The sequence below is a fragment of the Miniopterus schreibersii genome (genome assembly GCF_964146895.1).
Source record: "Miniopterus schreibersii genome assembly, chromosome: 16".
NCBI classification, from domain to species: Eukaryota; Metazoa; Chordata; class Mammalia; order Chiroptera; family Miniopteridae; genus Miniopterus; species Miniopterus schreibersii.
Genome location: NC_138116.1, coordinates 15708786 through 15736099, shown reverse-complemented (window position 1 = coordinate 15736099; position 27314 = coordinate 15708786). Strand labels below are relative to the sequence as shown.

Here is a 27314-nt window from a genome sequence, read left to right as displayed (position 1 = left end):
GTCTCTTCCCATTAAATATGATGCCACCAAGCTGTTCCTGTCAGTTACTGCCATTAAAATGACAGCTGTTGGTCAGCCCTTAGTGCAACGAGGCAACCTCCTCCCTCTTCTTGCTTCCCCAAAATTATGAACTAGGAAGTGCCCATGCTGACCCAGAGAGGGTTACTCTGCGGAGTTTCCCAGGCGCCACCAGCAGGCCCAGAGTTCTGAACCGGAGGGCATCGCTGTGCCAGGTTCTCAGGGACGCTGAGCCTGCGCCCTCCCCACCCTCCCCCTAAGCCAGCCACTGGTGGGGCTCTGCAGTCAGAGCTGTCTCTTCCTTCAGAGAAGTAAAATGCATCAGGAAACACCCCTCCCCTGGGACAAGCCGGGGAGTTGTCATGGAGGAAAGAAAGAGACAGATGTGTGTGTGTGTGCATGTGTGTGTGTGTGTGTGAACACGCATGCTCACATGCTCTTGTGTATGTATGTGCAATGGGTTCTTATATGTGCATTTAATGGGCACGTGAATTTTTGTGTGCATGTCTGTCATGTGAGGAGTGCGTTGGCAATGAGAGCCCTTCGGTCCCCTTTCCTCTCATTTCTGCTGTTCCTTACCACAAGGTAACCCCAAGTTACTTCATTATAGTTTATTTCATTTGTTTTATTTTATCTATCATCGTAGATATGTATGCAGCAAAAAACCACACATACCCCAAAAACAAAAACAAGAAAACAATCACCCCCTAAAACAAACAAAACAAAAAGAAACAACTGACCAGACTTTTGGCAAAGAGGATTGCTTGCAGATGTGAACAGTTCTTCTTGGTTTAGTCGAGGTCTTTTTTCCTGGAATCCAGTTCCCGGGCCCATGTGGTAAGAGGACACTGTGCCCTGTTGATGTCATAAACTCTGCCCCACAACCCCACTCGCCCACCCTTGTTTGGGAGGCTGTGTGCCCCGAGGGAGGAGGAATGACTCGAGGCAGCCCGTGAATCCTACTTAGTGAACATAGAACAGTAAGTGGGAAAAGACAATGGCTTCGGACTGTATTTTTAATAAAACCCAAGTGCCTGTGTTTGCCCCAAAGCTTTTTTCCATGTAATAACATGTCCTCAGAACATCTCTTAGATTTCAGATCTCATGATTCTTTGGGGACTCACCGACACAATCATATGAACCCAGCCTCTGTCTCCTGCACGTCTGGAAGGGTAATGAGATTTGGAGTCAGGCTCAGATCTTGAATTGGGTTACAAGTCATGTAACCTTGATTAAATTCATGAATTCCCAGTTACTTCATCTAGAAAAGGGGGGAAATGGTTATACCTATCTAATAGGGCTGTTGTACAGGTTAAATGAAGCTAACCTGTGAAGATCTTAATGCCATACTTCACGAATAGTAAGTGCTCTGCTAGCCACTTTTATTGCCCCTCCTTTTGCCCAGCTGTTGCTGATGACAAATCTCTTCTGTCCCTGGCTTTTGCCTTCCTACTGTGTTGATATCCCAGGGCTACCATAGCAAAGTACCACAGTTTGGGTGGCTTCATACAACAGAAATGTATTCTCTCACAATGCTGGAGGCCAGAAGTTTGAAATTAAGGTGTTGGAAAGACCATGCTCTGAAGGCTCTAGGGAAGAATCCTTTCCTGCCTCTCCCATCTTCTGGTGGCTCCTGGCATTCCTTAGCTTGTGGCCACACAACTCTAATCTCTGCCTACCTCTGTCTTCACATGGCCTTCTTTCTGTTTCTCCTACTCTTGTAAAGACACTAGTCATTGGATTTAGGGCCCACCCAAAACCCAGTATGAGATCATCTTGAGAGCCTTAACTAATCACATCTGCAAAGACTCGATGTCCAGATGAGGTCCCATTCTGAGCTTCTGGGTGGGCCTGAAATTTGGAAGGACAATAAAACCTTCTACAGCTACCAACCTAGGCTCCTCTCTTTTTCAGATCATCTCAAGATTAGCATCTGTCAAATTCACTTCGACTCTATTAAGATTTTGCTCACTTTTTTCCATTCTTGCCGCCATCACCTATAGCAACGTTCGCCTGTATATCTCTATGCCCCTGTGAATTGGCACTGCTTTTTCTCTGCTCTTACTCATATCCATTCTCCACACTGTCTGCAGGGTGGTCTTTTAAAAGTACAGACAGGTCTGGTCAAGGGTTCTGTCTTCTCAAGAACCTTTAAAAAGCTCCCACTTGTCTTTAGGATAAAATTCAGCATCTTAGCATTCAAGGCCCTTCATAAGTTGGTCTCAAATGGCTTTTCTAATATCCTACTACATCCTGTGCTAATCTCCCTCAAATGTCCCAGCCCACTCTAAATTAGGTTCAAGGGACAGCCTCACTATTGCTGCAGCGTGCCAGGCTCGTCCCAGGGTACAATCTTGGAGACCAGCTCATTTCAGTGGAAGTTTATTGAGAGTTCCTTGGAGCCGGCATTAACTCAGGTGTGGGTATGTGGCTGCAAGTTGGAGGCCAGTTCTAGAGAATGTGGGTGTTCAGAGCTAGTCACCCCAAGATGTGCATTTGTGGCAATTTTAGCTTCAGGCTCAAGAGGAACTTCTGCCCCTCCTTTAAAATTCCTAGAAAAGCCCAGCCAGGCATGGCTCAGCGGTTGAGCGTCGACCTAGGATCCGGGCAATCAGGGTTCGATTCCCGGTCAGGGCACATGCCCGGGTTGCGGGCTCGATCAATGACTCTCTCATCATTGATGTTTCTATCTCTCTCTCTCCCTCTCCCTTCCTCTCTCTGAAATCAATAAAGATATATTTTAAAAAAAAAATTCCTAGAAGAACTTGAATTAGGGGCCTTTCCCATAATAAGAGATTATCAGCAATAATCTATATGTAGCAAGGCAAACTTCTATTTATTAAACATCTGTTCTTCTTATTCTGTGATGACCCTTTGACGCCCCCAAGGCACCTTCCCTGATCCCTAGCTCAGAATGTCTTTTATACCCATGTTCCCTTTCTGTCTCTGAACCTTTCATGCATGTGGGGTCTCTGACTCCTCATATATGTGGGATTCCTGTACATGTGTATGTATTAAATTTGGTTACTTTCTCTTGCTAATCCGTCTCATGCCTATTTGAATATTAGAAAAGCCAACGAAACTTGAGGGTAGAGGAACGTTTATTTCTCCCCTGCTAGAACCTGTGTCAAGCGCCAGGCTCAAGGGATGAGCTCGGTTCCATAAACAGAGAGAGGAGCTTTAGAGCCAAGGAGGTCAGGATCAGGTTTGGAAAGGGAGAACCAGCTGGTGAAATAGTTGAGACTCTAGTGTTTGAACTGAATGAGAGTGATGAATCCATTCGCATATTAGGGGCCAGCCAAGTGACCTGGGCTAGGGTGGCTTAACATCACTAGGGCGGGATGGAAAGTGCATTCGATGGTCAGTCTCCACAGATCTCTCTGGTCATAAAGGAGGGACACATGGAGCACAGAGTCCAGTGACCTAATCCTCATGACTCCCTGTTCTCTTTCGTCCTTGCTTGTTCTGTGGGGGTCTAAGGCACTGACAACTCCAGGTCATGACTTGTGTTTGTAGCTGTTTGTGTTGTGGTTTCCTAAACAGCTGGGCAGACGGAAGAACTGAGCTTTCACTGTTTTTGAGAATGTCAAACCCTGTTTGTCTTGGTTCTTGCTCTATTGCACTTCTGGTTTCTGTGTCAGTTTGGAGCCGGGCTGAGCATGAATCAGGAGACCAAGCTTGACTTGATGGTGTCTAAGGAGTTCCATCTCTGATACTTTATGACTCTGAATCCAACAAATTAGCTAAATGAGGTGGCATTTTCTCTGCCTCTCAGATTTGTCTGATGTGCTCAATGCAGGACTCCTGCTGAGTAGCTGATGTCCTGCAATCCTTTGGCCGATGCTGCATAAGGAAGTGATGAGGGGCTTACGCGGCTCCAGAAATGATTTACGAGGCTTCCAAAATATAACCACTTCTAATACCCATGTTATAGTTTATTACAAAACCTTTTTTTTCCTAGCAATTTCAGAAAATTAACAGACTCAGAGGGTTTCGATGTTGGATTAGGGTTGGGGATGACCATTTCTATCCTAGTCAGTGCAGACTGGGCGGCTTAAACATTTATTTCTCATAGTTTTGAAGGTTGGGAGGTATAAGATCAAGGTGCCAGCAGAATGGGTGTCAGGTGAGGACTTGCTTCCTGGCTTGTAGACAGTCACCTTCTTGCTGTATGTGTCCTCATATGGCCGAGAGAGATCACCTCACCTCTCTTGTTTCTTCCAATAGGGGCACTCATCTCATTCACGAGGGCTCTAGCCTCATGACCTTAATTACCTCCCCAAAGCCCTATCTCCAAATACCATCCCACTGGGGATTAGGCTTTCCTTTTGAAGGATACAGATGTTCAATGCATAGCAGGGTCTAACATTTCCATTAAACAGAAGGAAAAATTGAGGTGCAGTAAGGGGTCCCCAGGCCAGGGAGTAGCAGGTTGTCTGGTTTTCAATGCAGGACTTTTTTTTTCTCCTGTATCGTGATCATGATTCATTCTGATTATTTAAATGGTGTCATTTTATACTCTCAATCCTGCCTTGACTATTTTTGGGGTCTTTGTACTATTCTACTGATTTATCTGTCTTTCCAGCACTAACACTAGTTTAAATTCATGTAGTTGTATAATTTTGAAAGTTACATTTGACTAATGCACACTCATTGCTTGTCTGTTTCAGAATCTCCCTGACTAGTGGACATTTTTATATTATGAGATAAATTGTTTCTGTAAGGTGATTGGATTTGATTTCAATGAATTTATAGATTACTTTAGGGAAATTGATTTCTTTACAACATGCAGTCTTTCAGTCTTCTATGTCCCTTAGGTGAACTTTAACATTTGAAAATAAAGGTACTGGGCCCTGGCCAGTGTGGCAGAGTGGTTAGAGCATCAGCCCATGCACTGAAGAATACACTAGTGCTGAGTTAAATCATAAACAAAAATATTTTCAATCGTTTTATTATCCTCAGTTGTTAATGAATTAATTCTATGATGTCAATATAATATCTTCAGGTTGATGGAAGAACTATGCATAATAATAGTGTGTGTTAAGGTTCATTATAAATGATAGGGTGCTTTTACATACACTTGTTCATTTGAGTCTCCCAATGGCCCCAGGATACACATTTATCCTCATTTTACAAGGCAAATAAACTGAGGCACAGATTTACTTGATGTGAATCTTAGCAGCTGAGAGCTAAGCCGGGAACTGGCCTAAGATCGGACGATTCCAATGCCACACTGCCTCCCTCTATGATGCCAACAGTGGGATCAAGACTCCCCCTCCTTTTGGGAATCTGTTGGGGACTCTGGGTTATAGCAGGAACCTGCAAGAGGAGACAGGAATACGTCTTGGTTCATGTAACTCTCCCCCTGACCTCCTCTAGACAAATCACTTGGCATGCATTTGGAGAGGTGGGGGTTTATTTAATTTTTCTGGATGTTTCTTTAAGGATGTTAAGAGGAACCAGCCAATACTAATCTCAAACAGGATATCCTTTAGGGAAAACACTCCACACTAAATACAAACAAGAAATTTCAGGCTGAAGAATCCCAGACACTGAGGAATCCTTTAATTTACTTCTTGGTGTGTGTGTGTGTGTGTGTAGTTGGTTTCAGAATATCGCTTGGACCTTTAGTGGACAACCTACTAGGGATATGTGTAAATCTTCCTGGCACTCTGTATAAATCTTGGTGAATCTTTCTTTAGGGTTCTCCCTCCTTCTACATAAGTTCATAAATTTGTTTCTGCACATGTTATTTTGTATGTGCTGGTCTCTCTCTCTCTATCTTTCTCTCTCTCTTTTTCTCTCTCTCCCTCCATGACCTTGCTCCTAGAGTACTCGAGTCCATTAAGGACACTTAAAAACAGACTCAATGAGCTCATTCCTCTTAAATTCAGACTGGACCACCCACAGTGCATCACACGGACAAGGGCTCAATCTGTGCTGGGTACAAATCTCCAGCAGATTTTGCTGTCCTCTGGCTTTAGTTTTTGGTCTCCACCATCTCTTGGGTCATGGGAAGTAGGAATCTATTTCTATAGCCTTCTTACTGAGGTTCAATCAGTGTCCCTGGAAGAAGAGGGAGTGACACTGCAAGTCCCCTAAGCCTCTGTCACATTTGTGTTTGAATATCCCTTTCCTGCCTACCAAGTGTCCTTCTGAATACCCATTGTTATAGTCACACTCACCACCCTTTCGAGGGATCTAATGGCTAAATCAGATCTTTTTTTCATGGCACGTCTCAAGGCGGGACCCCAACCCTTATCTCAGCGGCTGATCTTTCCCACTGCAAACCTGGTGCCAGCGTGTCCCAGAGCCCTCTCGGGCCCTGAGAGAGCCCTTCAGAATAAACAAATCGAAATACCGAGAGGATATTTACAGCCACTGACCGCGCTCCCAATTTCCTTGGCTGGCCCTGCAGACAATGTACTCCTGCCTCAGCCTTCAATTGTACTGTCAGAAATTGATACGGGACCGAGATTGAGAAAATATTATGCTAAGCCAGTCAATAGGCAAACAAAACATTGTCTGCCATGTCTTTAGAGGATCTTGGGCTGTTTGTTTGCTTTCACAATGATATCTCCGTCATCACGATTTCTGGGCCCCTCCCGCTTAAACTTCCTGATCTATTTCCCAGGGACTCGGGGGCAGCTGGCTTTGGAGCAGGGAGGGCCCCGTGGTACCTACCAGCTTGTGGGTTCCTCCTGTCCGGGGATGAAGCTCTCCTCCCGGGCATCCACCCACTCAGCCCCACCGAGCAAACTCCCAAAACTCATACTCAGCAGTTCCCGGTGGAAGCATCTCCTCTGCCTGCGTAATAAGTACCTTCCTGCCAAGTGCAAGGCCCCCTACGGGCCAATACTATCAACCCACTGAAGCTGACAAATTGAAGCTTTAGGTTTTGTTTTCAGGCCCTGGAGAGAAAGGCAATCAACTGGAGGGCGTTCTTCAATTAGTTTCTTCTGCTTTAGAAGCTAATTCTTTTTCAAGAGTCTAACCACGTATTCAGAACCCAACCCAGTGTTTCAGAATCTCATCTGTAATAAGATCCCTCTTCTTAAATTCTGCTTGTTTCTGCTTCCCCATAGTTATGTTCACACACCTGCCTTTGTTCCTTTGCATTTGTTTGTTGAACCTAGAATGCCTTTCTCTTACCCACCTTGCGAAAGCCTACTATCTGTTCAGGTTTGATTGAAAGGTGTCCCATTCAGTCCATTCATTAGGAGGTGACCTACACAGTCCCGAGCCCCCTATAGCCACTTTTTGTGGAGTTTCGCAGTTGCAAAAGAGACCATGTGACCTGCAAGTTTGAAATATTTACTCTCTGGCTCTTTAAGAAAAGCTTGCCGACCCCCGGATACATTGGAAGCAGCTGATCAGTGTCGGGTTAGAACAGAACATGCAGAGCATCAGACAAGAAAGTGCCACAGAGGACAGAAGGCAGGTGACACCTCGATCTTTAGAGGAAATCATGAATGCACCAACGGAAGAGTGAAGAAGTAGGTTACGCCGTGGTCAACAAAAGACTTTTGTTTGCTCAAACAAGCCACGGCCAACTTTGTAAGATCAGGCAAGTGAGTGTTGACCAGACAGGCTGCTGAGATGCATCTCTGCAGCTCCAGAAATGCTGGGATGGAACCGGGGTGGCCGGGAACCCTCGAGGTAGCTCGCAGGGCCCTACAGGATTGGGCCGTCCTCGGCCCCTTCCGGAGGAGCCCATGCAACCTTCAGAGAAGGACAATCAATGTAAATAGGACAGAGGACAGGAACAAACAGGCTGCGTCCAGGCAGCAGGAATGGGCGTGCTTGTTACCATAAAGTTTTCTTTTCAAAATACCTGTGATGGGTTATATTTGGCCTGCGGGTCACAGTTCTCCAACTCTTGCTATATACTATGACCTAATTTTTAATTTTGAAAAGATTTTTTCCCCTCTCTTTAAAATTTATCTTAATTCTCCCTGTTTTATCAAGTGGGTCATGCCTCCAGTGTTTCCTTGTCACTAAACATCTAATAGATTGCTCGGGAGTCTCATGGTGCTTAGGTAAGGTCATGAGAACTTCACTTCGTGCTCTCTTCTCCGGGCTGGGAAGCTGATTGTTCACTCGAGGATGAGCGGCCGCCCAGATTAGGGGGGCTCCATCCTGGTCCCAGCCACGCGGATTCAGTTTTGAGTATAAACCGCGTTCCTCCACTGCGATTCAGAATAGTGGAAAAACAATGATGCATGAATCTCTAGGCAGACTTCTGGGGCTCAAAACTCAGGTCCACTACCTGCTAGCCACACGACGTTGGCAAATGATTTAATACCTGAGCCTCAGTTTCCTCCCATGAAATGAGACTGCTAATAACTAGGGTGGTTGTGAAAATAATATGAAATAATATGTGTAAATTATCTGGTATGTAGAAGGAACTCAGTTTATATTAACTGTTTCTACACAGAAATGTTTGGGCATATAGATGACTTGGTGGGGCAGACTCTCTCAAGAGGTCTGTTTTATGAATGAAGTCAGTGGGAAAGGTCTGCGTGGGATCCTGGGGACAGGGTATGGTGGTGTGGCGGGGGTGGGGGTGGATGGTATAGAGCCTTGTTACTCAAAGTGTGGTCCATGGACCAGCAGCTCCAGTTTATTCACGTTAAAAACACTTAGTTTTCATTATGAATTTCTATAGATGAGACAATGAAATACAAGCCTAGGACAAAGGGAGTCGCTTTTAGGAAACACAAAAGAGTTTTGTCTTTTTATTGTAGCCCCTGGGCATCATTTCAGTGATGCCGCCATCGATCAGAATAGCTTAGGATGTAATTTTAACAAATGCCCCAGAGACAGTTTGAGTCCATCAGAAATCAGTCTGAGGCTTCCTTCCTTTCTTTTAGCAACTAGTATGAATTTATTTTTTTTTCTTTTTTAATTACAGTTTACATTCAGTATTATTTTGTATTAGTTTCAAGTATATGGCATTGTGGTTAGACAATCATATACTTTACAAAGTGGTTGCCCTACTCTTCCCAATATCCACCTGGCCCCATACACAGTTATTACAATATTATCGACTAGATTCCCTGTGCTGTACTCTGCATCCCTGTGACTGCTCCGTGACTACCAATTTTTACTTCTGGATCCCTTCACCTTTTCACGCAGCCCCCTAACCCCCTCCCCTCTGGCAACTGAGCCTTCTTTCTTGATTTCTTAGTTTGACCACTATAGCTCTGACTTCCAAGGACAGGTCATAGAAAGGGTAGATGGTATCTGATTCTCTCTCTTTTGGGTCACTTGCTCTAGGAGAAGACAACTGCCTTGTTGTGAAGACACTTGAGCAGCCTTTTGAAGAGCCTTTAATGCAGACAACTGAGGCCTCCCACCAACAACCAGCACCAATGTGCCAGCCGCGTGAGTAAGCCCCCTTGAAAATAGTCCTCTAGCCTCAGTTGAGCTTTCTAATGACTGAAGCCTGCCTCGTCATAATTGGAGTATGATTGGAGTATATTTTACATATCAGAAAATTTAACCCTTCTTCTAACTTCCAGCCCTGGGCAACCAACCAACCAACCAACCAACCAACCTAACTGCCTCTATAAATTTGCCTTTTCTGGACATTTAATATAAATAGAATCATAAAATGTGGCCTCTTTTGTTTCTTGCATTTAGCACAATGTGCTTGAGGTTCATCCATGTTATAGTGCGTATCAGTAGTTTGTTCCTTTTTCTTCGCTGCATAGTATTCCATTAAATGGATACAGCACATTTTGTTTCGCTAGTTGTCGGATATTTGGGTTGTCTCTAGTTTGGGGCTGTTATCACGAAAGCTTCTATGAATATTCACATGTAAGTCTTTGTGTGTACATATGTTTTCTGTTGGGTATAGACTTCTGAGCAAAATTGAATATGACAACTCTGTTTATCTGTTTGAAGAACTGCCAAGCTGCTTTCCACAGTGGCTGCATCATTTTACATCCCCACCAGAAATATATGAGGGTTCCTGTTTCTCCACATTCTTGCCAGTGTTTATTGTCTGTATTATTCATTATAGATATTTTAGTGAGTCGAAATTATATTAACTTACATTACTCTAATGATGAATGATGTTGAGTGTCTTTTCCTGTGTGTATTAGCTATTTGTCTATCTTCTTTGGGGAAATATCTAGTCATATTTTTTGCTCTGTTTTATAATTGGGCTGTTTGCCTTTCTGAGTTCTAAGTGTTCTTTGTAAATTCTTAATGCAAGTTCTCTATAAGATAGGCGTTTTGCAAATATTTCTTCAGTCTGTTGCTTGACTTCTCATTTTCATTGTTTTATGAAGTGCTGAAGTTTTGCATTTTGATAAGGCCCAACTTATTCTTATTTTTTTTTTTTTTTCCCTTTTAAGGACTATTCTTTTGGTGTCACATCTACAAAATGTTTGCTTAATTCAAGGTCATGAAGGTTTTCTCCCATATTTTCTTCCAGATGTCTTATTGTTTTAGCTCTTAAGTTTATGTCTAAAATCTATTTTGAGTTAACTTTCCTGTATCATGTGAGGCAAGGGTCTGAGTTCAATTTTCTCAGCATCATTTCTTGAACAAGTAACCCTTCCTGCAGTGAACCGCCCTGCACCTTTGTCAAAGATAAGCCGGCTATAAATCTAAGGATTTAATTATCGAATAGCACCGCACTGCTCTTGATAACTAGAGCTTTAGAATATGTTTTGAAGCTGGGACATGCAATTCCTACAACTTTGTTCTTTTACAAATTGTTTTGTCTATATGGAATTGCAAAACATCTACAATCAATTTTAGGATCTGCTTGTCAACCTGCTAAATATTTTGACAGCAGTCTCCTGGGAGACTGAGCCAGAACCGGCCAGCTAGGCCGGTTCTGAACCCCTGACCCACGGGAACTGTTGGGAATGATAATAATACATGTTCGTTCTGGTTTTAAACCGCAACTTTCGGGTTGTTTGCTTCACAGCAATAGATAACTAATACAAAACATCCAATTTTATTTAGCATGTCCCTGCGTGACATTTAGTTTCTCTATAAATCATGCTGCTCTTAGATTTTAAGATTTCCTGCTATTGAGGAAATCTCAGATTGTGGAAAAGGGAGAAATAAGGAATGTAGAGGGAGATCTGGAGCAGCAGTCAGCAAACTATGGCCCGAGGGCCAAATCTGGCCCAGGACCAGCTTAAGAATGCTGTTCGTTTTTCAAAGGCTATTTTTTTTAAAAAAGGAAGGTTGTGCAATAGAGACTTTATGTGACCTTTTGCAGAAAAGGTTTCCTGACCCCCGGTCTAGAGGGCTGGAGAAGGGTCTGGACTGAAGATAAAGATTTTGGAGTCATGAGCATTTGAGAAATATTTGAAGTTATGAGGAAGAGATGGTTTCATATTCATATCTAGAGCCTGGAGCCTGGTTTCCACTGGGTAGGAGATAATGTCATTCTCAGAGACGCAAGTGGTCATTTGGGTCTGCCCAGGGGCAGGGGGGACTCATAGCCTCCTCTATGCCCTCCCCGTAGACTGAGAGGCCTGCCACCACCGGATCCCCTCCGGGCCTTGGTTCTCAGGTACAGGAATAGGATGTGGGCTCTCCTGGAAAAGCTCCTATAGTTTTTCCAGTGGTAGGGGCCTACACCTAAGAAACCTAGGAAGTGAAGACTCCCAAGTGATGTCCCCTCCCAGCTGCCTGTCAGCTCCGTCACCCTGTCCCTTCCTTCCCCTTCCATGCCCAAGGGAACTTGGAATGAGGGCCTGTGGTTCTGAAAGGTATTTGGATATATCCCTCCAGAGTTCAAGAGTTAGAGAGGACATGGAGTTGGTCCACTACCCACCCTCACTGGCTGGTTGGTTGCTCTGCTCCAGAATGACTGTAATAATCGAAGGGACCTAAGTTGCCCCTGCCAATGCCTGCACAGGCTGCTCTGTAAGTCTTCCAGCCCTGAAGATCCAATGTGTTCCGCTTTGCCAGATATCCCATTCTAAGGATCCAGCTGCCACCCCTCCTCCAGTGCTCCATGCTCTCAGGACCCTCTCAGGCCTGTCTGCCCTATGGTTTGCAAATCGCCGCTGCTATAAGTCACATCAATGTTTCTCTTTCTGCTCTCAGTTAAATGGAGATCAGCCCTTCAGTCTATGTTTAATTTTCTACTGAAGGGACCTAGATCCACTTTGTATAGCATAAATGACAAATGGCCATGATACCAACTTCATTCGTTGCTTGTGTTCCCAGGGAGAGGGAGGGTGGGATTGTAGAGATTTCTGCAGGTCTCTCTGGTTTGAAGGGAAAAGCTCCAGTGTTGGGGTCCAAGAAAAAAACTGGATTAGAGTCCTAGCTTTGAATGACCTTGAATAGTCTTTGAGCCTCAGGTTACTTAATTTGTATTGTTGGGGATCCTGCTGAGGATTACATCTGATGCAATTTAGAAACGCATGTGTATCCTGCAAATGTCTATGCCCAAGAACAGGATGTTTTTAGTTTATTTTCAAAGGTAGGGTAATAGTTCAGATCTTTGTTCATAGAGTTAGAGTTTCTGTTTATCATAATTCATATCACAGATTACATAAATGGACAGAGAGTTCCTAAGCTGAGGTTACCATGTTTCTTAAGAAAGTCCAATTATATCCAGTTCATAAACTCTTTTCATAAACAGATGTCTCTCTGGAACTGGTGATAGATGGGGGTGGACTTGCTATGTGATTCCTACTTAAAATGAAAGGCAACTTTATGGGTCTTGGCTAAAGCAGAGGGGAAGCAACTCCCAAGAAATGTAATGCTCAGGGTTTTCTCCCCAGACTCTGGTTTTTGTTGCTGTTGATTTTCTCTTTGAAGAATCAGCCCCTTGAAAAGAAAACAATAAATTCAATCTCTACCAATGTTTCAAACAGAATAAGTTTCAACCTCCTGAGGTCAAATGCAATGGGGAGGTGAGTTTGACCTTGCTCATGAAACAAGCCATATTTAGTCAGCCCTTTCATTCTTCCCCTTGAGGAAGTTACAGCCTCATGAAAAGCGTTTAAATGGTTGGAACCTAATACCTGTGGAACATCTCTCACGGGCACACGGGGTTGGGAAGGCAACCCCTGGTCTTGGCTGGAATTCTTGGAGTCAGGTCTGGAACGATGTGAGGTAGAAAGATCTGGATTGACTCTCATGGGTCCCTGCCGTTTTTACCTGCAAACTTGAACTTCCTTCCCCCCCCCCCCCCTTATCCTGTTTGAATTGGTGTCCAGATTTCAGGTGATCTATATGTTCCTGACTTGATTCTCTCTTTGCATGGAGCAGCTGAGAACTGCCTTTTAGGGTTCTTGTGCCACCAATGTGAGCAATACGTGCTGTGTTTCCCTCCTGGCCTATGTCTGTGACCACCTCCAAAAGCCACCTATCTGTACTAAAAGTTACTTTCTTTACATTTAGAATGAGATCTAAAGCACCGGGTACAGAGTGTGTACTACATAAGGGGCCATTTCCTACTTTGTCTCCTTCAGTTACAGTGAAAACCATAGCACTGTCCACTGTGGGATCCGATCCTTCCTTCCACCCCTTCGCAGGTTTTAGGTCCAGCCTTTAGCCTGCCGAGGCACAGGGGGACTTTAGAGCCTGCCCCTGTAAGTGAATGATCTGGGGCTGGAACCCATCCCCGTGGGCCACCCGCTCAACGGCGTGAAGCTTAGACAAGAAATCGGATATAAAGGAGTTTCCTTGGAATTACTTGCACTCGCTACCTTTCCTCTGCAGACCTGCTATTGTTTGCAGACAGAATAGCTAAAGGTTATTTCTGATCCCTGGAGGCCTCTATCAGGGTTTATATCAGCAATTAAAAGTGCACTGCGTGAGGCGGCTGAATGCATCCAGCAGCACAATTTTTAGGCAGGAAACAGCGAGTTACTCCCATTCACTCCCAGGCCACTCTAGCACTTGTTTGAACACTTTATCTTGGTCCAGCTGCCAGAAACCGTTTCATTCTCTTTCCTTACACACGGGGCGCCGCCTTTCCTTGGATAGCTGAGCTCGGAAACATCTCACATTCTCCCCGGAAATAACTCCATTCGAGGCTATTGTTTTCAAGTGCTGGAGTGATTGACTTGAGAGCAACTTGCGTAAATCAGTGCTGTTGATTGCTAAACACAATGGTAATGACCAGGGAGCCTAAAGAAAACACAATATAGTCCTATGAATAACGCGGCAATTGGAAGCGGAGCCTAGGATGGATTCTTAATATCGTACCGCAGTTACAGGAACAGGGCTGGCCCGTGTGTGGCTTGTGTGCTCACGGTTCTTTCCCTGTTTTCCCACATGGCAAGTATTGTTTCTTATGTTATTTTTTTCCATGACCATTTGCAAGGGTTGGTAAGTGATCCCATTTCCCTCCTCCTGCAGCCTGGAGGCTTCAGGAGCTTGCTCAGCTAGTGCTTCAGGTGGCCATTACCAACCAAATGAATTTGCACAAGAGATAAAAGTGATTTTCTAACCTCACGATGGAGTATATATTTTTGGACACTAGACTGTTATTTGAGGGCGACGGAGGTTCTTTATTTGCCCCTGTATTCCTAGCACCTAGACTCAGTGTTTGACCCATTTATAAACACTCAGTAACTAGTTATTAAATTGAACACTTGACAGTACTCAATTACTGCTTAACCAGTCTCTATTGAGCAGAGAAGAGCTTCCCAACTGGCGTGTCCCTGTGTCCCATGGGCTACAGGTATGCAGACATACTGTCTCGTTCAGTTCTCACGGCCCGCAAATGGCCTGTGAGCGCCCATTAGCAATGGCCTCCTACTGGGAGCAGCCGCATCTGATCTCCCCAGTGTGCCTTCCACATCTTCTATCATTTTTTATGTTTGCCAGGATGTGGAAAGGATCAGGAAGGGCTGAGAAGCACTAGGTTAGATGACCCTCTCTGGATAATATTAAGATAACACACTGATATTATAGCTCATGTAAACGATAGGTCTCTATTTCTTTATGAAGATTTCCATTCCTTAAGACCCCAGATAATCACAAGTAGAAAAACATGCCAACGTGAGGAAGGGGTGATCACAATCAAATTCTGTTGTGTGGGTGTGAATCTCGCGGCATCATGGGGAGCTCCTGCAGCTTCCAAAAGATCTTTCATCTCTCACAAGGGGTATCCAAGGAATTCGACATATACTCATGAGACAATATTGATGGCCCTTTTAAATGCAGTGGATATAAGCTCTTTTTCTAGAAGATAAATACTAGATATGTCCAAAGAGAAATGAGACCTTTCTTCTATTTCCTGGTCATGCTCCCTGAATTCTAAATGTGGTGTAAAGAGATGTTCAGAGCCAACATTAAAGGCATGAGCTGACATTGGAATCGCCTACTTAAAATTGGGACTATCGTCTCCACGCCATGGGTGGGAAGCGTGGGCAGCACTGGATATTGAGTGAGGGGGGAGGCAGGTGCTCCCGGAGGCCCAGGTGCTTTAACCGTGGCAAGTTCCCAGTGTTGTGCAGTGGAGAGAGAATGGGCATAAAGACAGAGCTGGGAATAATTCCTGGCTCCGAGTCTCCCTAGTTTATACATCCTGTATCATCCCCTTCCCTCAGGAGTGAGTGGGATGGCTGAATATTATGGGAAATCACTCCTGTGGTCACAGTATGCTATACGGCACAATTAACCATCGGAAAGGGAGATCATCCTCAGCATTGCTGATACGTTCATTTCAGACTGTGAGACCCCGAGTGGAGACCCCAACTACACTGTGCCTGGACTTCTAACCTACAGAAATGATGAAATAAGTAATAGCTGTTGCTTTAAGTCACTAAATTTGTGATGATTAGGTATGCAGTCATAGGAAGCGAATAGAACGTATTTTTCATCTAAGCCATTCCAGGTTTTTTTCTTGTCAGTCTCATTCCAGGTTTTAAAGGGTCTTTCAGAATTATGGGATTTATCCCACTCTCCCAGGTATAATAGGTATGTACCTGTTTCCATGCATGTCTTTCCAAAGAGTTAGTAAGTTCATTGGTGGTAGGGTCTTTTTTTAAAAAAAATATATCTTACTGATTTCAGAGAGAGAAAGAGGGAGAGATAGAAACATCAATGATGAGAGTCATTGATCGGCTGCCTTCTGCCTCCTACTGGGGATCGAGCCTGCAACCCTGGAATTGAACCTCGATCTCCTGGATCCTAGGTCGATGCTCAACCACTGAGCCACGCCGGCTGGGCAGCGGTGGGGTCTTGTTCTCTCACTGTTCTTCCTCAAATGGTCCAGCGGAGCGCTCAGTACATATTTGTTGGGTTGAGCCTTTGTACAGCATTTGGCCACCGTCAAAGCGTTCCCAGCCCCGATCTCATTGGATTCTCACGGGGACTAGGACATGGAGGCAGGGTGGAGGAGGGAGCCGACGCTCACGGAAGAAGGGAAACTCTCCTTCACAACTCCCAGGCCCGTGTCATTTAGCCACCTTAGTTCTTCCTCCTTGATGAGTGTTAGGATCTGAAGTGCTTGTACTTTGAGCAGAATTTTGCTGCAAAGGAAGGAACTTGAGGGGTCTGACGGAGTCAAGGCAAAGGGAGTAATACCCAGACCTTAAGTCCCAGACCTCACATTTTCCAGAGCTTTGAGGGGGTCACATACTCGTTTTCTACGCTCTATTTTTGAAGGACAAGGCAATCAAGGAAAAGGATCTCTGGCTTTATAACAACATCAAAATGAGAAGCACACTGTCTTATGGAATTATTTCAGAGGCGATAATCACATGAATATCTTGGCAGCTCACTGTGTTCGGAGCTTATTAAAAATATTAGGGGTCTTGGCATTTTTGAAGTTGCCCCTGCTGGTCCTCATGGCCACTCGAAGATTCAGGACTTGAGGTTGGACATTTTGTGTTTCTTTGTGCTAAGACCATATGGAGCCTCCAGATGTCAGCATAATCACCGCCTCATTCATTCATTCATTCATTCATTCATTCATTCATTCATTCATTCAAGTATTTGAGTGACCACAATGTGAAAGGCACAGTATTAAGCACCAGAAATATGGCAATACATAAAAATACACATAGTCTCTTCTCTCGGTGAACAAATCCTGTCTGGAAAGCTGTTCTGGATTCCCACGGAGAATTTAGGAACTTCTACTCTATGCTCTTATTTACTGTACATATGAGACGGATCCATTATAATCTGTATCTCATAGTATAAAAGTTCTTTTGTGCCCTTGGTTTATAGCTTTGCTAGGTCAGCGAATGTACACTTCCTTTGTTGTATATCTAAGATATTGTGCCTGCACAAAGAATGAGCCCCACAGATAGCTGATGAAATAACTCAGTCAAGGGAGAATTGACTCCTTTGGGTACCATATTTGTAAGTGATTGTCTTTGGAATTTATCAAACTTCGGGGGTCTGAGTAAGCTCCCTGCATTGTGTGGACCACAGTAGACATTTGATACGTATTGGTTGAATACATGCATTCTTCACAATCAAAGACATGTCATTTGTCCCAAATGGAATAGAAATCCTGATGGGACATCATTCCCAAAGGAGAAAACTCAACTACCCAAATCCCAAACAGGCCAAAGGCTGGTTGCCTAAGTCACCCCCACTTTTTTTGCCTAGGAATCTGCAGATGTTGCAACAGCTGTTTATAATTTCAGCCCAAATCCCAAATTAGTAAGGCTAAGTGTGCAAACCAGCCAGCCATTACTCCTGGCCCCTTAAAGCATCTTAAAAAAAAAAAGTCAATGCGACATTGACACTGGTGGAGGCTTTAAATAACCACCCGCTCTGACCCTGGCTCTTAAGCCCAGCAGCCCCTACGCACACTGTGTCCCTGGCTCCCTGGGTAGCAGATAACTAGTCAACACATCCTAGGAACCCCTTTTAGACCTCAGGCTCCGTTAGCAACAACACAACAAACAGTTGAAAGGGCTTCCGGGTGTAAGCTGCTGGCCGCTTCGAGAATTGTTGCTAAAATAAGGGGGGAAAGCTGCAGGTGTTCCCAGCCTTCAGAAGCAGGAGAGACTGGGGCGCGTCAAGGCCAGGCGCGTGGAGCTGGGCCCGAGTGGAAGTCCCTAGGAGGAGAGCCACGGCTACTCTGCGACGGCTGGGCACATAAGGGAGGCAACCGATCGATCGATGTTTCTCTCTCACGTCGATGTTTGTTTTCTCTCTCTCTCCCTAAAATCAATAAAAACATCTATTTTAAAAGGGTGGTAAATGGGCACAACTGCTTTCTTTCCTCTCATAGCTCCTGCAGATATTTTACACGCACTGAGCATCTCTAGCGGAGGCACCATTCCCATCAGCATTTAGTCCCCTTGTGCATCACCGACGGCGGATGCAGTGAGTGGCCAGCAGGCTTCTTTGTCCCTTGGTCGCTTAGTGCCAGGACACATGATAGCACAGCTCTGGGGGTGGGAGGGTTCAAAGGCAGGAGCTCGGGCCTGACTGAAGGAGGCTAGTTATCCACTTAGGGTACTCGCCTTAGCAGAAACCAGTCCCGGGAAGGCTGCTGCTAGGCCCCTCTCCCGGACTGTGCGTGGAGCGGTTCATCCTTAGTGAACCCGCGGCTGCTTCCCCCTGGGAGGCTCCGAGCTCGCCGGGGCTGTGCGGAGGTTCAGGATCTAAGCAAGGGGTAGACTGCAGTGCAATTTAGGGTTCAGGGCTACTGCTGGCCCTGCTTCCTCTACGTCAGGGCTTTGCGGGCCACTTTGAAACTAGCCACGTAGTTTTGCACTTCCAACAGTAAAATGCTTTATGAATAAAATTTTAACTTAAAGAGCACAAGCCTTATTAATACATCATGGATTTGGAATTTCCCATAAGGGTGGTAAGAATAGGAGCACCGCTAACATGCTACTCGGCACTTTCGATAAGAACATTGATAAGCTCTGCTTACGAAGGTCATGAGGTGAAAGTTAACGTGGTGGGAAGGAGGGACCGGGGAGGCAGGGAACGCAGGACCGGGTTTCTAATCCCAGGCCTGCCAACAGCCAGCCCTGAGCACTTAAACCCCGATCTGTTTCCTCATCGCGCTGTGAAAACAGGATAACAGTCGTTGTCCTGCCAACAGTATAGATTTGCAAGGTGGATCTAAGGAAATAGAGGACTTGGAAAAGCTTTGGGAAGTTAAAACAGTTTTTCAGAGAAGAACAATAACACTGGAGTTATCTGAGCCAGAGTGGCGAGTCCAGGTGACTGTCCTGTAGCAGAGTTTTTTCAAAGCGTGTGTCACGATCACGGCAGACAGACCTTGCCCCGGCCTTGTGCTTGGACGGGCCCTGCGATGCATCCAGTGACAACATTTCTAAGCGGTCTAGACAGAGTGCGGGGAGGAGAAAGGTGTGGCACTAGACGATGGTGGGGTGTAGATGCCTCTGAGCATCTCAGATTTCCCGAGATCGCTGGTTGGTCACTGGAGACATTCCTGTAGGATCTTCCAAGGGTGTTCACTGTAACAGTGGGATGCGCCTTGGGAATCACAGACCGTAGGGACCTCCCTGAAAGAGACCTCGCAGTTCAGGGCACTCATGCTGGCCACAGAAAACAAGCACTTCAGTCCATTTCTCCTATGGGCTTGAAAAGGCTCATGTGGGTACAGTACCAACCTTGGCTTTCTCAAAGGCAGGTCCTGGAGGGTCTTCCTTTACTAATCCACCAATTTTCTGTTACCCGTAAGTAAGGGTCCTGCCCATGCATGCCCATCCTGTGCCTTATGTGTGGGGATGGTATTTCACCCTTGAACTTGGTGGAATTCCCCTCCGGAGGCTCAATGGCTCATCTTCGGGTGGGGAGAATGGGCTTCTCTGGGTACCACTCATTTCTCAGGAGCTCAGCCACAGCAAACACATTTCACAAGATGTACAGTAGGCCCGTGAGCAGATCTGAGGAGAGTAAAAGAGGTCAGGGGAGAGGGGCCTTGTGACTGAACGGGATAAACAGACTCCTTCACAAGCCTTCTGTATCAGTCCTGGTTCTGGTAGAAACGGGGGGCACCCTCAAGGGGAGCAATTGAGGGAAATTTAATAAAATGGCTATTTATTAAAGGGTGGGTGAAGTTGAGGGACATCATCAGGGAATGGGGAAACAGGCAAGAGCTATCAATAGCTGGGAGCCATTCCCATGTCTAAAGCTGATGGGGTAAGAGGAGAGAGTGGTTACCTGAGCTCAGAGAGAGCTGGAGGAGAGAGACGTTCGATAGGAGCTAAGATCTTGGGTGGAGGCACCCAACGACTAACCCCCTGACCCAACGACGGACCAGGGAGTGGGGCTGTGACTGCTGTAACCTCAGGTTTTCTCACCCTAGCCTCCAGCTAGGCCTCCCCATTGGCTGAGCCCAACAGGACAAAAGACAAGGGCAAATGCAGAGGCTGCCTGTAGCCCCCAGAGGGTGGAGAAATGTCTCAGACAGGAGCATGGAAGATATCCAGCACTCGTTTCTTAGCTAAAATACCCCATTTTAAAACAAAACACTCAATCGAAAACAAACGTAACAGTGGGAAGAGCATAGAGTCACCAATGAGAGGGGAGGGGAGGGGAGGGAAGGGGAATTCTAATCCCAGCCCTGCTACTCACTTGCTGAAAAGTCTTGGATGGGTCATGCCTCCTCTCTGTTGTTAGTGGTTTCCCTTCCTCTTTCTCCAGGTAGCATGCTGATGAAGTGAGTTCATCAGTACAGATGTGTGGTGAGTGTGAGAAGATGGCTTGAGCCCTTTAGTAATCAGAGGAGGGAGTGAGCAGCCATAGATGCCATAATCTAGAAAGAGGGAGGAGATGGGGACACTGAGATTCTTCAGAACCTTGTGGAGAAAGCTTCAGAGCAGAAAACCAGAATCCCGGGAATAAGCGAAGCCCTGAGACTCTCCCCTCCTCCATTGTCAGCAGAGCCTGGGGGATGGTCGCTGCCAGCTGCAGATGTGAGCATTGGAGCGAGAAGACAGGGGGGCTGTGTTTATACCCGAGTAAAAGGAACACTGACTATTTTCATTTAGTGGTTACTTGCTGTTCTGGCCCAGTTGCCAGAAAGCATATTCGCTTCAATGACCGTGTGTCTCAGACAGAGACTCTGTCTCTGTTTGCTGCCCACTCTTTAGAATGGAGGGTCCAGAGAGTGCGGGGTGTGCTCACAAGTAAAGGGAATATTCGAGATGGTATCTAAGAGTGAAGTGCTGACCTAAGTCACGGCTCAGGGGAGGAGTACGGGAGCGGAGCATGAGATAAGTAGAGGAGACAAAGGCGGAATATGCATTGCATTCCCTCCCAGGCGACGCTAAGCCAGGCCCGAGAATGTAAGGGCAGACAGGTCACCGCTGACGTGGGATCAGGTGCATGGGGCTGCCTTCATTTCTTTGTCCTGGTACTCAGGCCAAGATTTGGAAGGGACACAAGTCAAGTTCTGACTTGCTACGTTCAGAAAGTTAGAAGCCCAAGGGAAAAATAGTAGACAAAGCCAAAGGAGTTAAAATTTAAGATGTTGAGCATCTCAAGGTCCTGGTTAGATATAAAGTATTTTTTAAGACATATACACTGAAATCTTTTCTAATTTGCTCATAGTCAAAAAGGATTCAGTAATACTCATTTGTATTTGCTTGCTGGCAGATGAGCCAGTAGCATTTTCACTGTTTTACGGACAATTAAGGTGGTGATACATGAAGCGAAAGCCACTGTAGTCTCTGACCACATTATGATCCATTTTAATTTCTCGAAAGCCAAGAAATTTTGTAGAGGAAGGAAAGAATGCAAATATATAAAAGGGCAAGCTCAAAAGCATGGCAGCTGGAGTTTCTTGTCTTGATCATAAGTGAGGAATTTTCTGGTGGTATAAGGAAAGCTCTCACGTGAGTAGCAAAAAAAATGCTCAAGGCTCTAGATATGCATGGTAACAGCCAGAGGAAAAGAGAGGGGGGAAGGTGAAGAACCGTGAGGCTAAATATTGAAAACCAGAAATCCAGTGAAACAGTACTGATGACAAGTTCAAGACCACGAGGGAAGAAAGAGGTCAAGCAAGACAAAGGGCTCGGCCCGATAGACACATTCCAGAGTGCCCAAGAGGTGACAGGAAGAAAGGGTGATGTTCTTCTTAAAAAGAATGGATAAAAATCGTGCCAAGAAATAATCTGCTGATGACCGAGAGCCTTTCTTCTTTCCAGAACTTGTCTAAGGTCACAAAGGGAGCAAAGAGAAGGGCAAGGATGATGTCATCAAAGGGCCACCTTGATGGAGGGCAGAGCCCACAGTTCCAGATATGAAAACCAGGACCTGACGGTCCATGAGGATGCACTTCAGGGGATGGATAGGGCAGAGTTTTGATGGAAAGGGGTATATATATTGTATCAGTTCCCTATTACTACTGCAACAAAACCCCAGTGGCTTAAAACAACACCAATTTATTATCTTATAGTTCTGGAGGTCAGAAGTCCCAAATGGGTCTCCCTAGATTAAACTCAAGGTGCTGTCAGGAATGCGTTTCTTTCTGGAGGCTCCGGGGGAGAATCTGTTTTCTTGCCCTTTCCTGGGTGTTGGAGGCTTCGTGACCCTTCTCCACTCTGGCGTCTTCTGTGTCATAGCTCTTCCTCTGACTCTGACACTCCTGCTTTGTAAGGATGGTTGTTATTACAGTGGAACCGATTGCTCCCCCTGCCAAGATCCTTAGTCGCACCCGCAGCGTGCCCTTTGCATCTAAGGTAGGATAGGTATCCCCAGGTTCCCAGGGGTCAGGATGTGGACATCTTGAGGGGCGGGGGGTTAGTATTCTGTCTACCCCAGTTTCCTATTGCTGCTGTAACAAATTACCACACATGTAGTGGTTCAAAACAGTACAAATTTATTTTTTTTTTACAGTTCCAGAGGTCAGAAATACAAAATGGACCTCATGGTGTTGGCAGGGATGCATTCCCTTCTGGAGGCTCTAGGAGAGAGCCTTGCCTTTTTCAACTTTTAGAGGCTGCCCATGTTCCTTGGTTTGTGGCTTCTTCTGTCTTGAAAGCCAGCAATGCTTGGTTCAATTTTTCTCACATTACATCACTCTGACACTGACTTTGCTACATTCCCCTTCCACTCATAAGGATGCTTGTGATTACACTGGGTCCGCCCACATAATTTAGGATAATCTCCTATCTCAAGGTCAACTGATTAGCAACCTTAATTCCTTCTGCAATCTTAAACCTTGCTGAAGGATGATTTTGAGCCAGAACTTGCCTGTGCAGCCAGCTACTTTGGTCAGCAAGGTGTTTAAAATTACTTAAATTAATGTAAGTGCAGACATGAGTTATGTCATGACCGGTCAGCAACATTCAGACATGGAAACACATGCATACTCATGACCGGTCAGCAAGGTGTTAATTTTTCTTTACCATGTAACCTAAGTTATTCACAGGTTCTGGGGATTAGGACATGGACATATTAGGGCTAGGGCAGCAGGGGGCGGGGGGAGGAAGAGCATTATTCTGTCTATCACATATACTATCTCATTTGAACTTCAAACCAACCCTGTAGAATGCTCTATAGAATTTCTAGGTAAGGAGGCAGACTCAGGGAGCACGAGTGCCTTACCCAGGGGCACAGCTATTCTCACAAGCAGACTTGGACTTGACCTCAGTTCTCTAGGACTTCAAAACGTGGCTCTTTCCACTGTACCACCGAGAATAGTGGATTTTGGATATGACTGGAAATATGGAGCATCTATCTGAGACTTAAAGACTGGTTTAAAGAAGACACATTCTAAGGAACAGGCAGGAAAGATTGTCTTGTTGAGGAACTTCTGAGAAATCATGGAGAAGGGAAAAATTATAAGGGAAAAAAAAAAGCTTTTCATGGACAAAATTTAAGACCAGGCAAAAAGAACTTGGTGCCTTGTGGGCTCTGAGGTTTTTGATGATGTCATATGCCAATGTGGATTCAGAGAAAAGTCTTGTGATCAATATCTGCAAATTCCTAAGCTTTGGGTTTCCTTTCTTTGTTAGTGCCCGACTGCTATTTTATTTAATGTTGATGATTTAAATATATTTTATTAGGTCTGTAAGAAGTCTCAGTTCCTTTTCAAAACAAAGAGGCATGAGTATATAAACCAAGAAAGTTATAATTGGGAGAGAGAATGTGAATGTACATTGATATTGCGTCATTAGCACGTCTGGGTTCAATAGTCATGGGAAGAAACTGAAGTCGCAAAGGGCAAGAGAGAAAGCTGGCCAGTGGTCTTCCCCATCTGGGTGGTTTTTAGGTTTATCAGACCACAAAGAAGTGGCTTGTAAATTAAGGACAGGAATGAGACATACACGGGTTTGTCCCACACACGACATAGAGAATTCAATCTTTGTGGCAGTAACAGCATTTAAAACACAAGGATTCTACCAGAGAATGTAGATTTAAGCTCTGTGAGAACAAAGCTACTGTCTATTTTGTTCCCCCCGGGTGCTCCAGGTCTAAAGGATAAACATTTATTTATGGACAAAAGTGGCTTTAAAAAATGCAAGCACACAAGAAATGAGGGGAAAAAATAGAAAGACCATAGAAATAAACTTTAAGAGTGTAGGTGCAAACAATTGGAGAGCAAGGCCGTAAAGAAAGCAGAAGAAAGCCGGCTGCTCAGAGGTTTAGGGATCACTGTTGGAGAAAAGACCCGGTTTGTTGATAGCATTGTTCTGTGGTCACATCCTTTGCTGGGATATTTCCTTAGGGCCCCCGCGGGCAGGAACGCAGCCTGGCCTGGCGTCAGCCTGTGGTTGTTCGTTCACTCCAGCATGAGCCCGGGGAGCAGGCACATTTGAGGTGTGACATCGGTGCAGAAAGACTTGGAATACGCCCGGCCCGGGGCAGCTAGGAGATCAGGGCTGCTAAGGAGGGACCGCAATTTGCAGGTAGGAATGCCTGCGGGGAAGGAGAATTCCTCTGAACGTTACAGGTTTTAAAAAGGGAAAGATTTATATTAGGTGGAGAGGAAGGTGGGTGGAGCAGGACACAGGGTACAAAACTCCAAAGCTAAAGTACCCGAAGTTGTCTTCACTTGGCTATTTGAGATGTGCATCTCCAATATCAAACCTTTCAGAAGAAACAGCCAGGTAGGATTAAATGGGAGGATGCCTACCCCTTTGGAAATCGTACGTTTTGTACGAATATAAATCAACTTACATTTGTTGGTTCTCAGTCAGTCCTTGCTGACTGGAGAGGGGCAGAGACAAACTCTGGGGGTGCTCGACAAAGCCCTAGGCAGCGATACTGACTGACATCTAAGAATCTGTGCGTGTTGTGTTTATGCGTGAACTTTTTTGTGAGTTTTCACGCCACTGAAAATCCTAAAAGGAAGCCAAGCACAGAAAACATCATTAAAACAACAGGAAGGTTCTAGCAGACTGAGGGGAATTCAATGTCAAGACTCTCGCGTCACTTTAACGCAAAGGCATGAGGCCTGTGCGTCACAGCCCCCTTATCTTGCAGCGGAGTGAGATGCTCAGGTTCTCTTTGGCTCTGTCGTGTTCAGCCTGCTTTGTTCCCACGGCCTTCAGGCTACTAACCTCTGCTTAGTCTTGTACGTAGACATGCCAATCATTAGAGGAATTCTGCTTGGGGCTCGAGTTTTACAGGCCCTCCCATTTCTCCTTCCCTTGACATAAAAGAAGCCTAAACTCTGTACTTTGGTAAGATGGATTTGAGGTATCACCAGGGCTCTTGTCTTCTCGGTTGGAGTCTTCTCGATCAACAAACCCTTTCTTTCTCCAAACTCTGACATTTTGAGTTTGGGGCTTTCGAAGCACTGGGCACATGCACTTTGGACCAGTAATAATCCAGGAAGTGACTAAGCAAGGTACACCATGACAAAGACTGCATGTTTCATGGAGAAATCACACCCCCAGGCACTGCTGATGGGAATGTAAAATGGTGTAGCTGCTTTGGAAAACAGTCCAGAAGTTCCTCAAATGATTAAACATAGAATTACCATATGGACACAGCAATTTCACTCTTAGAGAAATGAAAACATACGTCCACACAAAAACCTGTACACAAATGTTTGTAGTAACATTTTTCATAATACTCCGATGTTTGCTTGCCAACCAGGGCAGAGTCTTGGGGCTAGTTCTTACAGACATATTTTATAGGAACCCTTGGAAACCATTTGTTACAGTTGTTCATTTGGAAACGATATATTTTTGGAGTCTCCAAAAGGAAAGGTCCCATTGGATATTAGCAGCTAGTGGGAGCCTGGAGCTGAAACTGGGTGGTTTTCCACAAATTCCTATGGGCCACTTCCTCTCTGTCCTGCCGTTTAGTTGTTGCTGTTGAATCAAGAGCAAGGTTTGGACATCTGAGATGCATGCAGGACTTAACCATGGGAGGCTATATGCAATTTCTGTCTGAAATGCATTCTCCTGAGGAGAGGGTTTCTAACTCTGAGAGGAGAGTATGACTCTCCAAAACATCCAACAACACTGATTCAGAGCATGAGTCAAGACAGAAAGATCCTGGAACTCAATGATCTTTCAGAAAAATTTCTTCTTGTAGATTTTTTTCTTACAAACCTAGTTAAGAAACAAAATGAATTATAGCTCATAGGTCTTTTGGTGTTGGCTTCCCATTGTGTCCTTTAGTCATCAAAATTGTTTAAGGATTTGCTCATGTAATTTATGTCAACAAGAGTAACTAATTTCCGGTAATAATGAATATAATTTTTTCCGGGAGGATGCAGTAGAACATAGGACTATGACATCGCAGGAGACTGCAAAACAGACCTGGCAGTTTTTCGTGTCTGTGTTCACTGTTGTAGATCTACACACCATCAGTAGAAAGTGTTAATAAATGAGTAATTACCTAGACCATGATTTGGATTCGTAAGTTACCCAAGCTTCTCAAGCACTAAATACTTTTTTTTTTTTTTAATATATCTTTATTGATTTCAGAGAGAGGAAAGGAGAGGGAGAGAGAGAGAGAAACATCAATGATGAGAGAGTCACTGATCGGCTGCCTCCTGCACGCCCCCGACTGGGGATCGAGCCCGCAACCCAGGCATGTGCCCTGACTGGGAATCAAACCCCGATCGCCTGGATCCCAGGTCGACCGTCAACCGCTGAGCCATGCCCGGCTGGGCAGGCACTAAATTCTTAGAAGATGTGTACTTTGCTATTTTTCTATCTACTGGTTATGTACATAACGTTTACAGGTATGCAGTGGTGGACATGCTTAGAAGAAATAAATGATTGTCAATGGCTACTATGTGAAAAGCAGGACATTTTTTTTAAAAAGATACAAATTTATTAATTCTTGAAACATTCTGCGTAAAGGAGAACTCAGTTCTCAACTTGAATATAAGTATTTTCATGAAATGTAGAAAACCAATTTTCTGATTGGTAATCTGGGTGATTCAA

At 45.0% G+C, this 27314-nt stretch overlaps 1 protein-coding gene across 2 annotated transcripts in view; it reads left to right on the top strand.

Moving 5' to 3' along the window:
- PCTP (phosphatidylcholine transfer protein) overlaps nucleotides 1-27314 on the top strand; it is a 182576-nt gene that overhangs the window by 69373 nt on the left and 85889 nt on the right. Inside the window, exons 2-3 of one of the 2 annotated variants that reach the window (XM_081161072.1) lie at nucleotides 7353-7589; nucleotides 9298-9405. The gene's annotated coding sequence lies outside the window, so the exon portion shown is untranslated. The remainder of the gene's footprint in view (nucleotides 1-7352; nucleotides 7590-9297; nucleotides 9406-27314) is intronic. The other variant, XM_081161071.1, reaches the window with a different exon arrangement.